This window comes from Oncorhynchus keta, chromosome 17, assembly GCF_023373465.1.
Source record: "Oncorhynchus keta strain PuntledgeMale-10-30-2019 chromosome 17, Oket_V2, whole genome shotgun sequence".
In the NCBI taxonomy this organism is placed as follows: domain Eukaryota; kingdom Metazoa; phylum Chordata; class Actinopteri; order Salmoniformes; family Salmonidae; genus Oncorhynchus; species Oncorhynchus keta.
The window spans coordinates 42,135,060-42,143,621 of NC_068437.1; positions in this window are offsets into that span (position 1 = coordinate 42,135,060).

The following is an 8,562-nucleotide window of genomic DNA, read 5'->3' on the forward strand; positions in this document are numbered from 1 at the left end:
ATGACAGTAATGGACAAGGCATATTGATATTAGAGAGAGGCATGCGTAGCCAAGTGAACATATATGGGTCCAGCGAGTGGTTGGGCTGGATGGGGACATGGCGATTCAGACAGTTAGCAGGCCGATGCTAACAAGCTAACAGTTAGTAGGCAGGGGCTAAACAAGCTAGCAGCTAGTAGACCGGGGCAAGCTAGCAGTTAGCAGGCCGGGTTAGCAAGCAAGCAGTTAGCATGGGCTAGCAGTTACATACCGGGCAGGTAAGCTATCAGTTAGCAGGCTGGGGCCGGCAGCTAGCAGTTAGTAGACCGGGGCAAGCTAGCAGTTAGCAGGCCAGGTTAGCAAGCAGTTAGCCAGGGCTAGCAGTTAGCAGACCGGGCCCGGCAGGCGAGCAGTTAGCAGACCGGGTTAGCAAGTAAGCAGATAGCAGGGGCTAGAAAATTAGCCTTTTACTCCCTTTTCTTCAGTTCTCGGTCTTTCAACACTCAGGGCCAAATCTGTTTCCCTTGACTAGAGAAATGATATTTATCAATAACATTTCAGATGTAAAAAGATATCCCATCAGTCAGTCAGTTGAGATCAGTTATGGTAGGGTAAATAAAATGAAATAAAATGGTTTTGAAAGTCTGTGTTGCCCAGCAACAGCCCCAAAACATCACTGCTCTAGAGGAGATCTGCATGGAGGAATGGGCCAAAATACCAGCAACAGTGTGTGAAAACCTTGTGAACACTTACAGAAAACGTTCGACCTCTGTCATTGCCAACAAAGGGTATATAACAAAGTATTGAGATAAACTTTTGTTATTGACCAAATACTTATTTTCTACCATAATTTGCAAATAAATTCATTAAAATCCAACAGTGTGATTTTCTGGATTTTTTCCCCCTCATTTTGTCTGTCATAGTTGAAGTGTACCTATGATGAAAATTACAGGGCTCTCTCATCTTTTTAAGTGGGAGAACTTGCACAATTGGTGGCTGACTAAATACTTTTTGCCCCACTGTACATCCTAGACGTCAAGTTAGCAGCGGCAGCTGTAAACGTGGGCTAGGAAAGGACGGACAATCTCCTCAGAAAGACAGGGTACTACAACGAATCAGTTTAACCACAAGACATATTCTTCAAAGGACAAGAGCGATCTCTGCTGGGCAACCCACCATTCCATCTACGGCCAATCTCTCGAAGCGGAGCTCAGAGTAAATATTTATTGCATTTTCCTTTTTCAAATGGGCGACTATTTAGAATGCATAAGACTCTGTATTTACGATAGCATAGCTTCATAAGGTCCGATAGAGACCCAATCCTTTTGTTCCTCAGTCTTCCGCGCTTTCATTCAAACCCATCCCCTTTTCTTTGTGTAACCAGCTGTAATATCGGTTCCTTCCATAAGGGACATTTTCTTGTATGACATAATTAGTAATCAATGTATGATCCATCCCGTGTTATATATCATTCTCTGATTATTTAGTAAATAAATAATTAAAACACATTTTCTATTGCCGATTCAACTTGTTGGGTTCGTGAAGATAACCAAGAATTTTACAACGTTCAGATAAGACTGAATAAGGTGACGATAAATAATTGACTGCTATTGCTACAAAAGATATTACCAGGTATTTAAGAGTTTATTCGGAAGACAACAGATCTATAAACATTCTTCCGTGCTGCCCTGACTTTCTAGTTAATTACATTTACATGATTAGTTAATCAGGTAATATTAATTACAGAGAAATTATTTTATAAAATGGCATGTCATATCACTTAATCTGGCATAGCAAAGACACAACAGCACCCATTAAATGTAAACTATTACACATAAAATAAACTTAATATATGAGAATAAAATAAAATACACACTTTTGAAAAAGACACATTTTCCATCATAACCAGAGTCTATATCATCAGGTAGTCCAACCCAGAAGACCGAGATAGGCATTGGGTAGTTGTCCAGGACAAGGTTCCTTCTAACTCTCCAGAACCAGCGACCCTGGCAAAGACAGGAGATACCATCAGAACATAATCACCTACGTCATCCTCTTTTGGGAGATTAGAATGGAGTATGAAGTAATACAACTATACAAAACAGTGTATTCTTAGACTAGCCCTGCTTCTCACCTTGAAGACGAACATCTCCCCTCGCAGCATGGTGACTGTATCAAAGTCCCCGTCACAGATATTGGGGGCAGTGTGGTCTGGCTGCTTTGGGGGGCGACGAGGTTCATCCCTCCTGATGTAAGGGGTCACCGGCACTGGATCAGGCCAGGGGATGGTGGGGTCTGGGTCGGGTATCAGAGGGAGGGGAGGTGCGTAGGTGGGATCTGGTTCTTGTTGGTCTGGGGTATAGGTAGGGCTGAAGGGGTCTGTCTCAAGGGGACTATCAGGGGTGGTGATGGGGGCTCGGTCTAGAGGAGCAGTGGTGGAGGATTCTAGTTCTGGAGGAGCAGTGGTGGTGGGGTTTTGGTTTGGGGCAGTGTCATCACCAGCGGTGGTGGGTGGGTCCTGAGTGGGAGCATTGTCTGGAGATCCTGCACAATCCAAGATGATGACATTATAAATGCTATGGGTTTGACAATGAACCTCACATATATCCCTACATGCTTTCTCTGACCCCACCCCTCTCCCTTTTCAAATTGTATTAGTCGTATGTACAGGATACGCATGGTATACACAGTTCAATGAAATGCTTACTTGCAGGTTCCTTCTCGACCATGCAACGACAATAAGAAATTATAAAAGATAACAAAGTAAATGGCTCAGTAGAATAGCGCCTTCTCTTGTTAGGTTGCTCTCTCTCATGACCCTGTGAGGGAGGACATCAATTAAACGGGTTCTACTATGCATGTTCACTACCGTTCAAAAGTTTGGGGTCACTTAGAAATGTCCTTGATGGTCAGAATCAAATCACTTTCTTCTGAAACTCATCAGTCTGTTCATGTTCTGAGAAATGAAGGGTATTCCATGCGAGAAAATGCCAAGAAACTGAAGATCTCATACAGCGCTGTGTACTACTCCCTTCACAGAACAGCGCAAACTGGCCCTAACCAGATTGGAAAGAGGAGTGGGAGGCCCCCGGTGCACAAATGAGCAAGAGGACAAGTACATTAGAGTGTCTAGTTTGAGAAACAGACGCCTCAAAAGTCCTCAACTGGCAGCTTCATTAAGTAGTACCCGCAAAACACCTGTCTCAACATCAACAATGAAGAGGCGACTCCAGGATGCTGGCCGTCTAGGCAGAGTTGCAAAGAAAAAGCCATATCTCAGACTGGCCAATAAAAACAAAAGATTAAGATGGGCAAAAGAACATAGACACTGGACAGAGGAACTCTGCCTAGAAGGCCAGCATCCCGGAGTTGCCTCTTCACTGTTGACGTTGATACTGGTGTTTTGCGGGTACTATTTTAATGAAGCTAGGCTACCCTGGGGCGGCAGGGTAGCCTAGTGCAACCAGAAGGTTGCAAGTTCAAACCCCTGAGCTGACAAGGTACAAATCTGTCGTTCTGCCCCCGAACAGGCAGTTAACCCACTGTTCCTAGACAGTCATTGAAAATAAGTATTTGTTCTTAACTTACTTGCCTAGTTAAATAAAGGTTAAAAAAATAGCTGCCAATTGAGGACTTGTGAGGCATCTGTTTCTCAAACTAGACACTCGAATGTACATGCCCTCTTGGTCAGTTGTGCACCCGAGCCTCCCACTCCTCTTTGTATTCTGGTTAGAGTCCGTTTGCGCTGTTCTGTGAAGGGAGATCTTCAGTTTCTTGGCAATATCTCACATGGAATAATAATAATTCTCAGAACAAGAATAGACTAATGACTTTCAGAAGAAAGTTATTTGTTTCTGGCTATTTTGAGCCTGTAGTCGAACCCACAAATGCTGATGCTCCAGATACTCAACTAGTCTAAAGAAGGACAGTTTTATTGCTTCTTTAAATCAGGACAACAGTTTTCAGCTGTGCTAACATAATTGCAAAAGGGTTTTTCTTCTAGTAGCGGTAATAGTGATTGAGGGGGAAATGGGGGCAAACGGGACGTGGTTGTCAAGGATCCAGAGTTCATCAGCGTCAAAGTGCGTGTCTCCGCCCATCCCGGACCCTGGGTAGTAGGCATGAGCCAGAGACCACCCCCTCGCCCTCAAACAGAGACATGTCTCCATGGAAACCAGATGCAAACAACAGCATGATCTCTAGCGTGTCCTGGCTGCTGTTAGTGATGTCTTGGAAAGCGACATCTTCAAAGCTCAGTGGAGTCACGCGCTCCCACACCTCGAAAGCTCTGTGGATGGCCTCCAGTGTCCGAACCTCACCAACCTTTGGGGTGGTGTTCATAATGCTGGGAGAGGGGGTTGAGGATTAGACTAAATATTCTTAGCACATACACTACCGGTCAAAAGTTTTAGAACACCTACTAATTCAAGGGTTTTTCTTTATTTTTACTATTTTCTACATTGTAGAATAATAGTAAAGACATCAAAACTATGAAATAACACATATCTAGCTAAACCGCAACCCCGGATGATTACTCCTGGCTAGCGTTTCCACCCACTTAGCTTGAAGCTAGCCCGGCCAGAGCACCTGTGCTACCACCGTAGCATACTCCTGGGCTACAATACCCGGGCCCACGACCAGTCTATCGATGTCACCGCATGAAGAGGAATAAACAGACTCACCCCATCGCGACGTCCCCCAAAGGCTAACTCTCTAGCCCTTGCTATCTCCTTGCTTGCTAATTCGGCCTGCTAACTGCTAGCTTGTTTAGCTCCGGTCCGCTAACTGCTACCTTGTTTAGCCTCGGCCTACGAACTGTTAGCTTGTTAGCACAGACCTGCGCATTATGCCCTGAATATATTCTATCATGCCCAGAAACCTGCTCCTCTTATTCTCTGCCCCCAACGCTCTAGGCGACCAGTTTTGATAGCCTTTAGCCGCACCCTCATACTACTCCTTCTCTGTTCCGCGGGTGATGTGGAGGTAAACCCAGGCCCTGCATGTCCCCAGGCACCCTCATTTGTTGACTTCTATGATCGAAAAAGCCTTGGTTTCATGCATGTCAACATCAGAAGCCTCCTCCCTAAGTTTGTTTTACTCACTGCTTTAGCACACTCTGCTAACCCTGATGTCCTTGCCGTGTCTGAATCCTGGCTCAGGAAGGCCACCAAAAATTCAGAGATTTTCATACCCAACTATAACATCTTCCGTCAAGATAGAACTGCCAAAGGGGGAGGAGTTGCAGTCTACTGCAGAGATAGCCTGCAAAGTAATGTCATACTTTCCAGGTCCATACCCAAACAGTTCGAACTACTAATTCTGAAAATTACTCTCTCCAGAAATAAGTCTCTCACTGTTGCCGCCTGCTACCGACCCCCTCAGCTCCCAGCTGTGCCCTGGACACCATTTGTGAATTGATCGCCCCCATCTAGCCTCAGAGTTTGTTCTGTTAGGTGACCTAAACTGAGATATGCTTAACACCCCGGCAGTCCTACAATCTAAGCTAGATGCCCTCAATCTCACACAAATCATCAAGGAACCCACCAGGTACAACCCTAACTCTGTAAACAAGGGCACCCTCATAGACGTCATCCTGACCAACTGGCCCTCCAAATACACCTCCGCTGTCTTCAACCAGGATCTCAGCGACCACTGCCTCATTGCCTGTATCCGCTACGGAGCCGCAGTCAAATGACCACCCTCATCACTGTCAAACGCTCCCTAAAACACTTCTGTGAGCAGGCCTTTCTAATCGACCTGGCCCGGGTATCCTGGAAGGACATTGACCTCATCCCGTCAGTTGAGGATGCCTGGTCATTCTTTAAAAGTAACTTCCTCACCATTTTAGATAAGCATGCTCCGTTCAAAAAATTCAGAACTAAGAACAGATACAGCCCTTGGTTCACTCCAGACCTGACTGCCCTCGACCAGCACAAAAACATCCTGTGGCGGACTGCAATAGCATCGAATAGTCCCCGCGATATGCAACTGTTCAGGGAAGTCAGGAACCAATACACGCAGTCAGTCAGGAAAGCTAAGGCCAGCTTCTTCAGGCAGAAGTTTGCATCCTGTAGCTCCAACTCCAAAAAGTTCTGGGACACTGTGAAGTCCATGGAGAACAAGAGCACCTCCTCCCAGCTGCCCACTGCACTGAGGCTAGGTAACACGGTCACCACCGATAAATCCATGATTATCGAAAACTTCAATAAGCATTTCTCAACGGCTGGCCATGCCTTCCACCTAGCTACTCCAACCTCGGCCAACAGCTCCGCCCCCCCCCCCCGCAGCTCCTCGCCCAAGCCTCTCCAGGTTCTCCTTTACCCAAATCCAGATAGCAGATGTTCTGAAAGAGCTGCAAAACCTGGACCCATACAAATCAGCTGGGCTTGACAATCTGGACCCTCTATTTCTGTAACTATCCGCCGCCATTGTCGCAACCCCTATTACCAGCCTGTTCAACCTCTCTTTCATATCGTCTGAGATCCCCAAGGATTGGAAAGCTGCCGCAGTCATCCCCCTCTTCAAAGGGGGAGACACCCTGGACCCAAACTGTTACAGACCTATATCCATCCTGCCCTGCTTATCTAAGGTCTTCGAAAGCCAAGTCAACAAACAGGTCACTGACCATCTCGAATCCCACCGTACATTCTCCGCTGTGCAATCTGGTTTCCGAGCCGGTCACGGGTGCACCTCAGCCACACTCAAGGTACTAAACGATATCATAACCGCCATCGATAAAAGACAGTACTGTGCAGCCGTCTTCATCGACCTTGCCAAGGCTTTCGACTCTGTCAATCACCATATTCTTATCGGCAGACTCAGTAGCCTCGGTTTTTCGGATGACTGCCTTGCCTGGTTCACCAATTACTTTGCAGACAGAGTTCAGTGTGTCAAATCGGAGGGCATGCTGTCCGGTCCTCTGGCAGTCTCTATGGGGGTGCCACAGGGTTCAATTCTCGGGCCGACTCTTTTCTCTGTATATATCAATGATGTTGCTCTTGCTGCGGGCGATTCCCTGATCCACCTCTACGCACACGACACCATTCTATATACTTTCGGCCCGTCATTGGACACTGTGCTATCTAACCTCCCAACGAGCTTCAATGCCATACAACACTCCTTCCGTGGCCTCCAACTGCTCTTAAACGCTAGTAAAGCCAAATGCATGCTTTTCAACTGATCGCTGCCTGCACCCGCATGCCCGACTAGCATCACCACCCTGGATGGTTCCGACCTTGAAAATGTGGACATCTATAAGTACCTAGGTGTCTGGCTGGAATGCAAACTCTCCTTCCAGACTCATATCAAACATCTCCAATCGAAAATCAAATCAAGAGTCCGCTTTCTATTCCGCAACAAAGCCTCCTTCACTCACGCCGCCAAGCTTACCCTAGTAAAACTGACTATCCTACCGATCCTCGACTTCGGCGATGTCATCTACAAAATGGCTTCCAACACTCTACTCAGCAAACTGGATGCAGTTTATCACAGTGCCATCCGTTGTGTCACTAAAGCACCTTATACCACCCACCACTGCGACTTGTATGCTCTAGTCGGCTGGCCCTCGCTACATATTCGTCGCCAGACCCACTGGCTCCAGGTCATCTACAAGTCCATGCTAGGTAAAGCTCCGCCTTATCTCAGTTCACGATGGCAACACCCATCCATAGCACGTGTATCTCACTGATCATCCCTAAAGCCAACACCTCATTTGGCCGCCTTTCGTTGCAGTACTCTGCTGCCTGTTACTGGAACGAATTGCAAAAATCGCTGAAGTTGGAGACTTTTATCTCCCTCACCAACTTCAAACAGCAGCTAACCGATCGCTGCAGCTGCACATAGTCTATTGGTAAATAGCCCACCCATTTTCACCTACCTCATCCCCATACTGTTTTTGACTTTTGCACACCAATATCTCTACATGACCATCTGATCATTTATCACTCGTGTTAATCTGCAAAATTGTAATTATTCACCTAACTCATGCCTTTTGCACACATTGTATATAGACTCCCCTTTTTTTCTACTGTGTTAATCGTTTACTCCATGTGTAACTCTGTGTTGTCTGTTCACACTGCTATGCTTTATCTTGGCCAGGTCGCAGTTGCAAATGAGAACTTGTTCTCAACTAGCCTACCTGGTTAAATAAAGGTGAAATAAGCCACCGCATGCCATCCTGGATTACATTTATAGTCCAATAAACTCACTGCCTTCTGAGAATACAAACAGAGCAGTGACTGCTAGAGAGATCGGGAGGAAAATTAATGTAGCCTACATACTGTGGGAAGTCTATTAGACAAAGCAATTTCTCTTGAAAATAAACTCCCCTCCCCCTGGGGATGAATTATAGACCGAACCCTCAGTTGGCTCCTATTGCCATCTGCTGATAACTAAGAATCACTTCACTATTTGATCAAATCGAGTGACACTATAATAGGAGTTGGTGTTTGATGAGACCAGTCATGATTTAAACCAGTAACTCATGTTTGAACTTGTTTGTAACCCACAGCCACATTGAACTACAGGGCTGAATGCTCAGTGCTCTGTGGTAAGTCATGCTTATAAAATGTCAAAGGCACAACA